General features: G+C 34.6%; 1 pseudogene; it reads left to right on the plus strand.

Annotated features, from left to right (window-relative positions):
- The first annotated feature begins 665 nt into the window (after positions 1-665).
- Positions 666-15,066, plus strand: LOC149793738 (fibrinogen C domain-containing protein 1 pseudogene; annotated as a pseudogene).
- Positions 15,067-15,974: the final 908 nt, after the last annotated feature.

The following is a 15,974-nucleotide window of genomic DNA, read 5'->3' on the forward strand; positions in this document are numbered from 1 at the left end:
CATCCAAAGTACTTTAAGAAGGCCAAGAAATAGTACATATAGCTCTGTATGTTTCGTTTCTATGAAAATATCAAATTATTAGTTCTGGTGTATATTGAACTAGTTTTTAGCCGCGGTGTTTAGTTATGTTATTTCTGTATGCCAGAACTTAATTTCCTATTTGAGTATCACTATATTCGTAGTGAGGTTAATTTGTACAACTCACTGTGTTAGTTGGGCTGCAATTCGCATCATTGAAAAGAAAAATACTTTCTCGTCTAGAAAAATAGTTATATTTTATGCTGACAAAGTCTATTCGGATGAATCTATAGTGGACTGTTTACATCCTTCTTAGCATTCTTACCCAATGAAATCAATGCCTCGAACTGGATAATTATTATTCAAGCAACACCCCCTTTTTGTGTATTCCCACTTATGTTTCTTATAAATATGGACAGCCCTCTTAAACATTTCCACATCCAGCTATACGCTAGAAAAAACCTTAACTGAGAATGTTTTGTTCAGTGTTCTTTACCATGACAATGGTTCGCTTATTCTTCGCTTTTCTGACGTTCTCTAAATTGGTTACAAGAGGACATCCTCAAATTAATTGTGGAAACGTCACTTCATCTACATGCCAAAATGTCTCTTTTGGAAAACCAATTGACTGTCAGGACATTTACCAAATGGGTTTTACAAAGACTGGAGGCTACATTATTTATCCTAAAGGACATCCTAATGGTATCTACGTTCGATGTGACATGCGTACAGCCGGTGGAAGATGGACTGTCATTCAGAGAAGAATCAGCGGAGATGTTGATTTCTTTCGTGAGTGGATTGATTATAAAGAGGGTTTTGGTGATCCAAATGGAAACATGTGGCTTGGAAATGACAATATACATGACCTCACGGCTCAGGCCGATTACCAGCTGCATATAAACTTGGCTGTTTCAAATACAAATACCAGCTTTGCCATGTATGATACTTTCTCGGTTGGAGACGAAAGTAGTGGATATCTTCTCATCGTAAAAGGCTACAGTGGAACAGCAGGCGACTCTTTCTCTTATCATTCTGATATGAAATTCACCACCAAGGATTGGGACAAGGACCAATACAACTCAACAAATTGTGCCAGTGTATACAAAGGCGCTTGGTGGTACAATACTTGCCATCATTCAAACTTAAATGGAATCTACGGATCCACCAATTATGCAGAAGGAATAAATTGGTATGCATATGCCGGACATCATACATCCATGATATATGCAGACATGAAAATAAGGAGAAAACTTTTACAGTAAGAGTGATACAAAAGTATTAAGATAACGCGGGAATAAAAAATATTTGTACAAATAGGGTACTGCAAAATGAAGTAGGTCCATCTTGATTCGTATTAAATGCGCCTTTCGCAATACACCTCTTTTGTTATTTCAATATTTCTTCTTAAAAAAAGGGACGCAGGTATAATTAATTTATAGAACGATTTAAATTTGCTGTCCCTATTGCATTTCAAACGGATGCAGTTTCAATTCCTTTGTTTGTCTGAATGGAGATAGTTTAAAATTAATAAGTATATTTTATTGAAAGTATGATTCTACATTTTTAATTTTGTTTGTTTCGCTTTCTTATTATTATTCGCAATTTGGACTTTCAAAATTTTGATGTTAATTGCAATAAACATAACATGCGCTATATACGATTGCAAATAACATCCTAGTTCCCTCCACTCCCATACCGACCTAACGGATTGATCAAATGTTATAGAAATGTTTTGCATATTTATATATCTACGTCAATTGGCAACGAAATTCCCTGTTCTATTAATGTATTTACACATGCACGAACACGTGCAATCGTGAATCCACGATCTGAATCAGAATAAAATATAGGTATTGTTAGGTATTTTAAAAAGTGGCAATATATTACATTTTAAGGAATGATACAATAAAATATTGATCCATATGTAGTCCTGCATAATTGTGGTTTTCAAACATAGTTTCGTACAAACAAACATGAGCAGCTTACGTTCTTTTGTTGGGGAATGGTTGCTGTTTTTACACTCAAGAGAGCTTTTAAAGGACAATTAAGAGGACTTAGGAGACAATTCTTTCCCCTGCCATTCAAACCTTCGGGTTGATGTCCTTGATTCATTCAGAGTCTGTGGCCTTAAATTGTGACGTCACAGAAAGTTACTATATTTGGTAAAATCAGACACAAATGACTCTTTTGCATACTCGAGTGCATTGCTAACTAGGATAATCCACGAAGAATACACAAGATACCAAAAATTCCATTTTCATCATTTTTCCGAAAATAAATCCACTGCTTTAAAATTATGAAAGAAGACAAATAAAATAAAAAGGTACACAAAATCTGAAAAGTATAAAATCCAGAAATAATGTTAAGTACCCGAAAATTTACAACGATACTAAAATGCAGTCCAGTATACAACATTGATCGTCTTTCTCAGTTAATCAAGAAGTTCAAAGTTATAAGTTTCACACAAGAAAAAATATGTTAATATACCTTGCGCAGATTCCGTATTTAAATCTCCGAAATTCCTGAAGTTTCATGAACTTTAATATCACTGGGTTGGCTCTTGCAAACTTTCACACTTGCTATATAAACATTTTGTTGCAATGACACAGTAGTCGTATTTGTTGTTGTTTTATCTTTTGTAGCAAACAAGTGTTCTTGCATGACGATTGACCCAAATCATGTAGAATGCCCCAACTGCTTTCACGGTAGCCATATAAACCTTTGTTGGACTAACACAGTAATCGTATTCGTTGCTGTTTTATCTTCGGTTGCAAATAAAAGTTATTACAAGGTAATTTATCAAATATCATGTAGAACAAAACAATCGTGAATGGATCTGGAATAATTATTGCATTTCAACTGAATTCACGAGATTTTTTACTTATTTTCCTAAATTTGTCGCCAGACACAGTGATATATGACGCATCATCGGCACGTACTGATCACACTGAGAATCGATTTCAGGGTTATTGTCAACTGGCATTAACCTATATTTGATCCTCTTGTTTATCAATCATTGTACTCTAAACCACAATTAGCCCTCTAAATGGTTAGTATATAACTTATCAGCCTGAGAACGATATTCTCGATCAAAGTCATTGAAGTAAGAGTTAGAATTTTCACGAAAACATAGTTCGCTTGTCAGGACCTGTCTCGCCTATAGAGGTTCTAATATTTGCTACCGATAGAACTTCTATATATTGAGGATACAAGTAAAAAAAAAGTAATTTTGAACTTCCATAGGAAACAAAAATATCTAAAACATATTTGCTGCATCGGGGTTTTCAGATTCAATCAAAGCGAACAGACATGTATAAGTATTGATTTCACAAAGAACGATATTTTAAGAGAATATGTTACATTGACAATTATGATATTTGGCTTGGATCGGTGTTTCATACATGTATATGCATTCCAACTGGAAGTCCCGTTATGATCCTTCATGCCCTAAGTACAATTTGGTATTATTATTTTTTAATTAAGTAGGCGTTAAGTATCACTGGAGACCTGTAATAAAAGTCTATATTATAAACAAAATGCTTTATTACGAAATTTTGTTCTAGATCAGTAATCAATCTGTACGAGGAGGAATACAGTTCTGAGAACCAAGGCCCTTCTTATAATCTATTCAGTCATGAAAGAACTCATCATCACTTTTGACGCTTCTTATGAAAGAATATCCGTCCTCCACCAGTAGTATCGATGTCACAGCTAGCGTAGAAACCGTTACGATCCCCGTTGGATAAATGATGAAGACGCCTATCCTATCAGTCTTCTGTTTATCTAAGCAGACATTGTGCAGTGTAGGAATGGCTCTTTTTGGTTCTGCCAGTCTAAGCAGTTGCACATGCAAGGACAATAGTTTTGTGTAGTTCTGCTCAGAAACAATGCTGCTAACAACCGGTTGGAGAGGACAAAGCCGTTTCCTTGTTTCAGTGAATATGACAATGATACGGAATGACCATTCTAGTCGATATTTGAATAGAGTTATTAATCCAAGGCAATATGAATGTTTTATTCTGTTTGATGTTCATCACAGTTTTCCGACTATGTTAAGGACAGCGGTAAATTGCCTTACTCCAGTAAGATTAGTTTCTTTTTAAAACGAAAGAAACTCATTAATTAATTATGAACATAAAATTAGAGGGTTCTGACATTCAGTTATATTTGCACTGTCTAATTAGCTGTAGCTGTAAGGTCGTTAGAGTAGCCATCTACAACGATATTTACCACCTTCTTCTCATATAATGACCTTCGTTCAGACAAGTAACTTCAGTTCATCAGTCTATCAACACCCCTAATTATGCATCAACATACCTTAATAATTCTCTCAAAGACGCATACATTCTTTTATGTGGTTGAGCTTATACCACCTGATGACGTACTGTTGATATTACTCTTGGAATGGAAGCTTTTAGAGCTTACGGCATGTCAATAACCGCTGAGTACAAGGAAGGGACTGTTATTTTTCTCGAATGAATTATGGCAAGTGTTCAAGAGTCCAATGATTATATAATTTACAAATATATCTAGCTAGCTATTTACCCAGGTTTATTTTTTTATTTGCTTTGGGAGATTTCATTATTTTGGTTGGAAAACACATCGAATGTTTTTAAGTGTGATCGTCGTTAATTTCATATCAAGGACACCATCGTTTGCTTGTTTTAGAAAGGTAATCAGATAGCTCGACGCATGGGGTCTCGTAAAAAATGGATCGAGTATAAACGTTAGAAAGATCGTCTGCTTAATTGTATTCACATCAAAATTCTTCTTTGTGTACAAAATTGAAGCAGGTATCATTTGAATGGGGGAAGAGTATCGTCTCTTTTATACGCATTTCATATGCTTAGCATTTACATGAACAGCCACGAATAACAATATTCTGTCTATTACTCACTCGAACTTGGTAATATATTGCTGGTTAAATAAATAGGGCAGTGCCCATGCGAGTGTTTGACAATCAAACTAAGCTCGGAGATTAGAAACTTGTAAAACCTCTCAAGACAATCTCTTTTTTTTTTACTCTAAAGGTGCTGAGGTTATTACAACAAAAAACAATTAGCTCGAAGACATTGTACCGTTGATTTGATTGCTACTAAGTTTGTGTTATCTGTATATCTGTCACGTCTACATTACTATTACAGGAACAAATAATTACGAACTTTAGGCTACGTTTTGTACCGATTGATTTTAAAAATGTTTAATGAATATCCGACTTCGTTTCTTGTTTGAATCTTGATGAAAAAATCGTTACAAAACGTAAATACTCAAAGTCCCCAGAATACCTATCCCTACATAAAAATCGTGATACGATACAGTCTGTACATCAAACAGGGGGTATAGTCAAAAAAGCAAGAACATGGTCGTGTACCACAGTTATTCAGAATTTACCATCAGCGCATGTGACATTTTGGAAACCTTCTTGGTTGTGATCTCCTTGTTCAGTGACCAGTTCAGTTCAACCCCTTATTCAGTGGCCAATATCACAAGTATAACGGAGATACCATTAATTTTTCGTGGATGGGGTGAATGTGTCAAAATAAAAGAAAAGGTTCGTTTGAGCTCAATGAATTGACGTCAGCAATAGCAGAATTGGAGACAGTGCTGGTGATTTGTATACGGTCACAAGCACTGGGCAAGTGTCTGAATAAAACAAAATATTTTGTTTGAGGCTTAGTATAAGCTAGCATTGAATTACACTTAGACATATTTATCTGCATTCTTTTTCTTTTAGATGCTAACTGTTCATAATGAATATATTTCAAAGAGAACACAGACATTGAGCCCCGGATTAAGATCCGACGAATGGTCTTGATCTACATCGCTCAAAATAGCATAAGTTTATGTAACAATTATCTCGAACATAGAACGTCAGCACGTCTTATTTCCTACTGCAGGAGATGTGTACGCATAGTTCAAAAATGAGACAGTAATAATGTCAACAGTCTGTAAATGTTTATGTGCACGTGTGGATGTGTTAGTGTCATTACTGAGAATAAAGCGTTGGTCTCCACAAGTAGTTTCATAATGAATACGTTCTTGTTGAAAGAAGTTTAAATATGGAAACTAAATCAAGATGAGAATGGCTAATATGACACATTTTGATTTATTTCTCATATCCTGATATTTTGTTAATATTTTGAATAAATATTTACAATGATATCACCCTTTTAAAACGAAAGAAACTGCATAGGTCACCAATCTTGAAACGAACATAGAGAAGGCACAATTAGTACAATGGTAAATGATAGCAAAACACAACTCGGTATTTGTTTTAAACTCTCCTGCGCATTATTCAGTTGATTCGTTTGATGTTGAAAATCAATATTTTTGTAAACAAAAATACAAATAGTACGAATTTAATTTCTTATTGACAGCTTTTTATGTAATGACGTCTTTTTTTGTAGTCTGAAGGCAACACTTTATTTTTACTCGCTTTAGGGCTTCTTAGAGACAGACTTAGTAAAGGTCGAGGAATGTATAGAAGGATCAGGTCCCTTTTAAATTTAAATAGTAAGAACTGGCATAGACCATTTATGGAACTATTCTGTTCAAAGTCAATAAACTACAACAAGAACAACAACAAGACGACACTGGATTCAGTCACTTTCTTTGCTAATTCAAAGACATGATAGCCACGAACCCACGTTTCATACAAACAGATAACATGGCGGTCACTTTCATTTGATATTGCATAAATAAAAGGAAATTACGAGTCCACGTTACATATAGTGTATCAATATCCCACCACAAGTCACAAGCCACACCCCAAAAACGAAAATACTCGTCTACTTTCTTTACTACTTTAAGTTAAACAAAGAAAACTACCAACAAGGAAGAGAAGAGACCACCTAACCATTTTCCGTACATTTCAGTGCAAAGCAAATAAATGTCACCATGTCCAATATCTCACTACGTGACTACTTTACTTGCTACTGTATTAATGAACTCCCTAAAATTACCATTTCCCTGACATTGTTAGTGCAGCAATTTACTTGCTACTAATTAAATGAGCACAATATGCAAGACATCAGGACATGATTGGAACAAGTTGACAATACATTACTAATGTAAACATTATTGAACAGAATAAGTACTGAGAGACACCAGAATCACAGAGATGAAGAAACAGATTCACAAGAACAGAAGAAAGATTTTTAGAAGCTTAAGACGTGTTTAACAGAGATTCGGTACTCTATCTACTACTATCTAAGTCATTCAATCCACTTGACATTGAGACAGCTGATTCGCAAAATATTCATTGATACGTATATATACCATGGAATTCGGATAAACAGAGGAAAATATCATCGGAAAGAGGCTAGCAGAAAATAAAATTAAAATATAACAAAAATTAAAAATAACAACAAAAGGAAAAAGGTGTCTCTTTTAATGTTAACTTCAATAAAAGAATCAAAAGATGAAAGAAGATGAATGATAACAATACATTATTTAATGTCCTGGACATACAACATCGTAGAAAACACTACTTTGCAAAGATTTCAGCAGCAAATTAAAAACAAAAACATATAGCCCTAAACCTGATGAAGATGAACGAATTAATGGCTAGATCTATAGAAACAATATTCAGTCTATCCATTCATTTTTAGACTGGATTCATGTAGTAAAAATGAAAAAGGATGTCACATTCAAACAATTAACAGCACATTAAAAGCCACCAAAGTAAAGCACACATTTGATTTGGTTATCTACGTTAATTATCGAATTATCAGTGATATAAGAGAGCGGCACTATTTTTTATGACTTAGTATTTGAATGTAACTTACTTTTGTGGCATTTGTTACTGTTTGGACATATCCGACCATCAAGCAAGTCTGACTCAGCAAATCATCACATCAGGTTAACACTTTTGTCAAGGAAATAAGCGGAAATATGAAGTCAACTTTATTGTCTTTTATTAACAGCTGATGTCAATATTCCGGCTTTATCCCTATTGCCACTGACCAGCAAATGGGAAAGAGACTAACATACATCTCCCTTTAAATACATGTACATATGAGTACTTCATGTGGGCCGAATGCAACACTTGGACTAGGCAGCCATACCTTGGAGACATGCCAACCAGAACAGTCCTCTCAGTAACCATTGTATTTGCAAGTGGAACTCTAATAGATTTCTTTCTGTTTTCATACCTCATGTGAATCCCAGTGATACATCTTTCCACATCTATGTCCCGCTCAAGAAAAGTTTGAATGGCGCACCAGGATAATCTTTGAAAAGTTACAGAGCGTTGGATTGCTGACTATGTGAGAGTCTATGCCACAGTCCAAAGCTGGAGCCTATAGTGTTAGAGTTGAATTTGGGTAAGTCTTGAACATTGAGACAGTAAGTGCTTGTTTACAAGATAAAAATAAAACTATTTATATGCCTGAAATTGCGGCATATGCAAATTTTTCAAATACATTTAATAAATGTATTGTTCACACCATATCTTTTTTTGCCAATTCAAACAAGCAAAGAAAAGAATACTCATGGAAAAATTGTTACTTGCTGATTGACTTACAATCTTTCGAACTATGTAGTGAATGTGGAAGCTAATATCACATATAAGCATGTCCAGATAGAACTGAAACAGGGACAACCTGACCGCCACTCACTATTTTGATGTGTGGCATGTTGACATAGATGTTTTCATAGCACATTGTTTACTACACCAACTGATAATGGAAGAACCCTATTACTTTTACAGGGAAGAGAAAAACAAAGAGCCCTACATCAAATCAGACAGAAGAATATGTTTTAATATGTTTAATTCCATGTGTGAAAAACACAATCATTTGATTTACAGGGAACAAGAATTTTAGGATCTGAGTAAACGAATTTACAACATTTCAAAAAACGTCAATATGTATTTCCAACCCTGACTTTAAAAAAATTGTATAAGTACTTGAAATTCGTTTAACTTATCAATAACATATCTGTGACAGATAAATATTGTTCTATCGGAGGAGAGCGATAATACTGGGTTGAATACTGTTGTGTTCGTAAATGATGTAGTAGAGTTTGTGATTGAGATAGTTGATTCGGAGCAATGTCTATTCAATCTTGTTTGATTCGGAGAAATATCTCTATTCTAAGTTGATAAGATTTACGTATATTCAAAATGTAAACATCTTAGGTATGTATTGTGCCACAAAACCTACACAATATCTGGGGAAAATGCACACTAACATAATGTTATGACTTTAAGAAACAGAGAAAGCAAGCTAAACCAATTTAGAAAATTTCAACAAATAATGTATATCACTAGAATACACAGGGAATTTTAAATAGAATTTAATGTTGTGAATTAAAATCCAAACAATTTTAACCTTTCTATGATAAGTCCAAAGTATAAAGTGCTTTGATCGAATTCCAGGTTTTTAATGTGCTTAAGTATCAATCTTGTTTATGAGCTGATATATCAGCAGTCTTGATGTATCACACTGATATAATCTAGAATATCTTTCAATGAATTCACAATAATCCAATAGAATGATTTAGCCTAAAATGTCAGTGATCACTAAGTAATTCCAATGAATAATATAAATAAATAATTCGTCTCAAATTATATCTCATACAACTAAAAGTAATCTTACTAGACTGATGATAAAATAGCAAAGACCAATTTGTTTCCTTCAGAACCCTATATAAAAGTGTAAGACGCAATAAGATGTTCAGGATGATGTAATTTTCAATGGACATTTCCATCAAATTCGTAAATATATTCATGTCTATTCGCATAAGCTTAAGCAACTAAGGAGTCCAAATACAATTTCCAAGGAGAAAATCAGAATACTGAACTCTAATCTAACAAAACATTTTCTTTACAAATGAATATTATCTAAAAGTAAAATCTACAATACTGGACATGTGCTATCTATATAATGTGTGGCATACAAACGAAAGTAGCAATATACAGTCCTGGGCAAAAATTAAATACACAGTATCGATATACATAATATGAACTCATATCTTACTTTCTAATCACAGAGTACGTGTAAACCCTTTATTTCACGTGCTGTTTGTTTCTCGGGTACTAGTGTAAAGGTTAAACCAGAACAAGTATGATCACTATGAGTAGACTCAAGGACCGTCCAGATTATTAAATATAGTTAGCGACGAAAAGTTGCTTTTTCAATCGTTTACTCAAGTAGTCAACTGTTATTTTTTACCAATGTATCTCATTTATTCTTTATTTCCTTCATGCCTAACTTATTTCTTCAGCATAACGATCAAATATCTTGAATATCAAGTTGTTTTTATTTTAAAATGCAAAATCTTTACTTATTGATTTTCCTGTAGTAATTGATACTGAGGCTGTGTGCTTCATTCAAGAGGAACAAACTTTGGTTCTGCTCCTAATATCACATGCTGATTCAAGATCTTCTCTTTTGTTTTACTCTCAAATGACTAAAGAGAGTTCTCTTACATAGTTTCTTCATTTGTTTCTTTTAACGCTGAAAATTTAAGTCAATGATCTTTGCCTAATGTCTTTTCCGAGTGGAAGTGTTGTATGATTTCCACGGTCCAAATAATAAAATCAAAGCCAAAATTATTTAAATCGTCAATTCTCAAATTGACAAATATTGTGAACGATCTTGCTTCATTTTTTAATGACGAATCTCCTTCATCTATAGGGTATAAGATGTATTCAGCACATCATATAGGAGCATAAATAGATCCATAAAATGCACCTAATTAATTAATATATATCTTTGTTTAGTGTTATTCAGCTACAAAATTATCATTTAATGCATGTTTCAGTTGAAATACATTATCTCGTCTACAAATTGGAAATGTACATTTAATTAAATCAGTTAATATAATTTAGCTGGGATACTAGTGGCAAAGGATACAATGCAAAAATCATAAAGCTATTTCAGACTAACATTCTTGTTTGCTTTTAACAACTAATTTTTCAAATTCACCCGTTTTTACTTACAATGTAGCAATACTTTTTCCGTGTTGTATTCTATTTTGAATATCTCGTTTTCCTTTCTGTCGCCTTTAATTGCATTAAAGCTAGCACTTAATGCATACGTCTGTTAACCACTTGTGTCTTGAGTGAACCTGTATCTTCTATAAACCTTCCTTACAAAGCATTTCAATGTTTCCGAAACACTGGCGAATTTTGGGTTTAAAAAAGTCGGGTCCTAAAAATGATTTTTGTAAATCTGCATTTTCTAGATGTTCCAGATTATTTGGTATCATTGTAGAGCTACATCTGCCTACCTTTCTATAATACCACCCACTACAGTGTATCATTCTACTGTTGTTTATTTCATCAATAGTATCATGAACCACGTTGATATCAAGACACAACATCCCGATCATGTGCACGTGGCTTAGACTGCATAGTTTATGTTTTGTGCTATTCTTTGAATCTAACATCTTATATCGTTTGGATTTCATCGATCCAGTCTAAAATGAATGGACAGTTTGCATGTCAGTTTCATAGATCTTAGCATGAATTCATTCACTTCTATTTCTTTAACTGTTCTATTTTTTCAAAGTTTCTTTTTCTGCTGCCTGTGAATTGTGCTGTTTTTGGTGATTCCAACGGTGTTGTTTCTTCCATGCCAGTAATGTAAATGCTGAAATCATTCATCTTTTTTCCATAACTTGAGTTGAGATTAAAAGGGTCAGAATTTTCCGATATTCTGGAATTTTTTTTTTTACAAATATTTCGTCGATAAGAACATATATATATGTTAATCTTCGATTACAAGGGTTATATATCATCGAAGGTAAAGCGAATCTTCTGATGATTGTCTTGTCTATCCAATGACTTGAAATGAAGTCGATACGGTTCGGAATTTGGATCTAGACACATCAACAGCTTCAAAAATTGTTCTGCTCTAGTGGATCTCTTTATACAGCCATGGAATTGTGGCGGCTTCTCTTGTCATTCTATTAAATAATGATTATTAGTAATTATTGCCCATTTGTTCCCTTCATCTCTTGTTGTCTTTTAAATCGTTCACTCTAAACTAGTAGTAAGTAAAGTAATCAAGTAGTAAATTCAAGGGCATGGTTTTGTGGGGGGTGATGGTCATTGCAGTTGAAAGTGAGGTAATCATGTAGTGAGGTAAAGGATTATCTCATTTGTTTTTTTATTTTACCCTAAGAAATCCGGAATGTGGCTCTTTTGTAAGGTATATTAAATTGTGGTGGCTTTGCTTTGTTTATGATACAGTAGTGAGGAAGATAGTCAACTATTATTTGTGGGGGTTTGCTGGGTAGGATGTGGATGGATTGGGGTATTTTTTGTATATAAAAATCATGTGACTCATTTGGGTAATGTGTAGTAGAATTAAACAAATTAAAATAAAATAACAGGACTGTGTTTTCATGGTATCATTTATGAGTCTAATAATTAAGTTGCTCCATGTTTATTAATGACACGGTAATTATCGTAGTTCCTTTAGATTTAAAAAGTTTATATCACTCAAACAATTGCTTCCAAATACGTTTTAAAATCTAGATAGCAGAAATAAAATAATCATTTTGCACACTTGTTTCCTCCAGAATCAACTGTAATTAAATCCTATGTAAATTCATATGCTACCCTTATGCCTACAGTGAAGAAACTATTTCTGTCGGCAACAGCATTGTCACTTTGACCTACGTTTCATTATAAAACATCTTTCAACATGTAACTTATTTGATTACCTTACATAAAATTTCCATGACAACAGGACCTGTAACGTGAACTCCCCGTGAAATAGATGTAGACCAACGTTATATTCCCGATAACGCCACACGCACACGACCGAAGTGGCCTTAATGTTTAATATTATTTCGACACTCACCCCATCAAGAAAAATTAAAAGGTACGTCCCATGCACTTGTGATATTCTTCACTGAGCGAGGAATTCAAAATCAACGAGGTTCCCAAAAGTTCACAATTTCTGCATATGCAGATGATAAAATCTGAATAACAGAGCGAAACATACCTTTTTATTTGGCATGTGCAAAAGAACACATAGCCGATATAATACATGATTCATACACAATGCACTATTGCATAAATGCCTGAATATATGAATAAATAATGGTTATACAAATGTGCGCATAAATCCTCGGAGATGGACAGACAGACAGAAATAGAACTCTACAGCGAGAAAAGATAATCTAAGTTGGAATGCATTATCAGCATATTTAAATGGGTGTTTTGGAGTTCTTAAATCTTCATTTTTGTGTAATTGAAGTAATTGGTACATACCTGGTTTCTGCCAGTAATAAGGATCAAAATAAATTAAAATGAAATATGTATTTTAGTCTTTGGTTACAATACAATAAAAGGCAAGATATATGGACTGAATTAGAATATTTCCAAATCTCCAAGACCGTGAAGTCAATAAAATAGTTCTCACAATGAAACCCCAGATTTTACAATTCTTTCTTCAAACATCTGTAAGCATTAATTGTTATCTTTTTTTAACATTTTAATTATTTGTGTTTAGCAATCTCAACAATTCTTAAAGATACGCACATATATATTTAAATAAAGAGTTTGGGGACCTAACTATCCATTTTCAAGCATATTGTTGGCAGGATGTATAACATTTAGTATCTAGATGCAATATTTCCTATGTACTCGTCCTATACTATCTGCTTTCAAAACCACCCAGCCATAAGACAATATTGGAGATTCAAATTAATCAAATATATGAAACATTATATTCAACAGACATTCTAGACTGTTAGCATTATTCAGAAGTAATGTGACGCACACCTCCTCTGCTCTTGCAAAGTCTGACTGTATGCCCTGAAGTCGGAGAGGCATTGATCATTATGCAAAATGAAATAACAAAACCAGTAGCTTCATGTTTGTAATTATTTCCTCTGATAGTACTGTTGACATGTCACATATACAAAAACCACTCACTTCGTATCGATCAAATCAGTTGCTACAACTCTGTAAACTAAATCAACTTAAAAATCATGGAATGATCTCATTTCCTTTACCATTTGTACAGTAACTTTGTATTGGGGACTTTATTTATCTCTAATCACCTACCGTTGCTTAATTGTCAAACAACCACATAGATACTGTTCTTGTCAGCAATGTATTCCATATCAGAGTCAGCCATATATCAATTTATATTATTCTTGCTGTACAAGCAATAGTTAATTTTAGGTAACCAATGAAATATGCAGAAAGTCTTTTTTGCAGTCAGCTATGGGGCTCCTATGACAAATTTCGGTTCCCCAGAAAAATTCATCGTGCTAGTTCGGTAATTCAATCATTCCATGCACGCTCGTGTCATAGACGATGAATAGTCATCTGAATCATTCCATGTCACCAATGGAGTCAAGCAAGGTTGTGTGTTGGCCCCAATCCTCCTGAGTATGATGTTCTCTGCTATGCTTACTTACGCTTCCCGTGACCATGACACTGGGGTTGTATCCGATACCACACTGATGGCAAGATCTTGAATCTATGGAGAGTGCAAGCGAAGACTAAGACATAACATTACTGTTCGTGGTCAACTATTTGCCGACGACTGTTACCTGAATGCCTGATCTGAGTCTATGGATCGTTTGTTGTCAGCTTGTAATTATTGTAATTATTATATTGTTTGGTTCGTGCTGTGAGTGATGCAGACCTAAACTGATAAGGAAAGGTGGTGGTTTTATGTTACAGTCCTAATCAATGATAAAACCAACACCAGAATTATTAAAGCAAGTGTGGGCTTTTGCAGACTACCAGCAAATGTTCGGTAGCGAATTCAACAAATAAGCTAAAGGTCTACAAAGCCGCTGTGTTGCCAATCCTGTTATATGTTTGCTAAAACGCTGTGTTAAGAAGCTTAATCATTTTCACATTGGCTGCTGTGGAAACTGTTTAGGATACGATGGCAGGACATGGTTTCAGAAAATGAGCCTCTCACAAGGGCAAACATTCCAAGTATTCACATTCTACATTCTGCTGATGACATCACAGTGAAGACTGACAGGACCCATCGCCAGGATGTTAGGATGTCAGAAGAGCGACTACATAAGAAGCATTTCTACGATGAGCTGAAGGAGGAGAAGTGATCTCAGGGTGGTCAAAAGAAACGCTTCATAGATGCCGTCAAGACATCCTTGAAGCACTTGATCTCTGGCCACGAGCCTTGGGATGATCTCGCACAGGATGCCTCCCCTGGCGCAGTTTCATCCTTATTGGTGCTAAGGACGTTGAACAGATGACAATCGAAATGGCATGAAAGAAGCGCGAGCAACGTAAATCTCGGAACTGCAGCACGTCCTGCATTCGTCAATCTATCCCAACCTGCACATGCTTCCAAGTGTGACACAGTCTGTAAATAGCACACATTGACCTGATTTCACGTATTCACAGACTTCTAACCAGTTACTGATATCTTAGTCATCTTCGAACTTATAAAATGGGAAATGTATAACTTACCACTGCACATGAAAACTGCAAAAAGCATAAGTGACTCGTTATTTCTACTTTATAAATACCACCGTTGCCTCTATATTATATTCCTTTATCATTCCCTTTTCCAAGTCTTAGAAGACTTCCTAGAAGGCGGTGACTCAACGGGTCAATCGGGGGGTAATTTTACCGACCTTAGAAATTGGCGACTTCAGGGTCAATCAAAGGTAATTTTATCAACTGAGTATGGCATCTGTGTATCCCTGACACTTGAAAAGTGTCCCCTTGTTGGGCTCCTTGGTGGGTGGGGAGCACGGGTGCTGAATTTTATTCAAACCATCATGGATAATTCCACCAAAAAAAAAAAAACAAACGTACCAAAACTGGACCAGAGTCGGATGATGAGCCATGTAGTGTGGAATCCTTTCCTCGCTTCATGGTCATCCAATCGAAAAATGAGGCTAAACAACTTGCTGCACTATCGCCATTTATAGTCGAAAATACTATACTTGGATTAGTCGGCAAGCCGAAAAGTGTAAAAAAAAAACTAAAATCATCCGGCCTA

This window comes from Sinohyriopsis cumingii, chromosome 8 (genome assembly GCF_028554795.1).
Source record: "Sinohyriopsis cumingii isolate HCF-2022 chromosome 8, ASM2855479v2, whole genome shotgun sequence".
In the NCBI taxonomy this organism is placed as follows: Eukaryota; Metazoa; Mollusca; class Bivalvia; order Unionida; family Unionidae; genus Sinohyriopsis; species Sinohyriopsis cumingii.